Consider the following 931-nt stretch of genomic DNA (forward strand, 5'->3'; position numbering starts at 1 on the left):
CCCCCCGCCAACCAAGACTTCTTGGCCTGGATGGCAGCACGAGGCTGGGCCGGGCCAGGCAGCCTGGGCAGGTGGGGAGGTCCCTGTGCCCCCATTGGTCTGAGGAGGGCTCCATGCCCTTTCTGAGCAGGGGCCCAGCCTGGGGGAGGCCATTTATACCCCTCCCCCTGGGCCCACCAGCCCAACTCGCCACTGCCGGCCTGACCCCACTCCCAGCGCTGCTGCCCGGACGCGAGGTGAGGCCGGCCCGGAGGCCGGGGCAGGCACTGCTGGAGCTCGCTTGCAGGCAGACTTCCTGGGGCCGGGGCCTGGGGGCCAGGGCCGCCGCCAGCAGCCTCTCTGGGGGTCTTCCACGGAGCAGGGGGCGAGAGGGAGATGCATCCGGAGGCAGGCTGGGGTGGCGAAGGGGCCCCGGGCGGCAACCCGACGGCCAGGCCTCACCTCTGGGACACGGGAAGGGGGTTTTACGGATTGAGGGACCCCAGGCCCAACTGGCGGGTCGTTTCTTATATGCACTTGGGGCAGAAGCTGAAAGAGCAGAGCTAAAAATAACTGGTTGCTCCCGCGCGGCACCTGCGATGGCCGGACCGCCCCTCCCTCGGGGACAGCTGCAGCGACTCCAGGCCCGCCTGGGACGTTTTGGCAACACTTTCCTCTTACTCCGCCCCTCCCCCGGGGAATTCCAAGAAGTGTCCCCCAGGGAGGTGGGGGTTGGGCGGGGCTGCGGGGGGTTAGTGTGCAGGGCAGGGTGCTGTACCCCCAGAGCTGGGGTCCTGGGCCGTGGCCCTAACACCCCTCTCCTTTCCCTCTCACAGACTCTAAGCCCAGGACCTCAAGATGGGCGAGTAAGTGTAGCCCCCCAAGCCCGGTGCCCCTGCTGCCCACCCCACTCCCCACTGGGCGAGGGTCTCCGCATTTCCCCACCAGGCCA

General features: G+C 68.7%; 1 protein-coding gene across 1 annotated transcript in view; it reads left to right on the forward strand.

The window, feature by feature from the left end:
* TNNI2 (troponin I2, fast skeletal type) overlaps positions 1–931 on the forward strand; it is a 24,150-nt gene that overhangs the window by 21,601 nt on the left and 1,618 nt on the right. The gene's annotated exons all lie outside the window — the stretch shown is intronic.

The sequence above is a fragment of the Lipotes vexillifer genome, unplaced genomic scaffold, assembly GCF_000442215.2.
Source record: "Lipotes vexillifer unplaced genomic scaffold, Lipotes_vexillifer_v1.1 scaffold1094, whole genome shotgun sequence".
NCBI classification, from domain to species: Eukaryota; Metazoa; Chordata; class Mammalia; order Artiodactyla; family Lipotidae; genus Lipotes; species Lipotes vexillifer.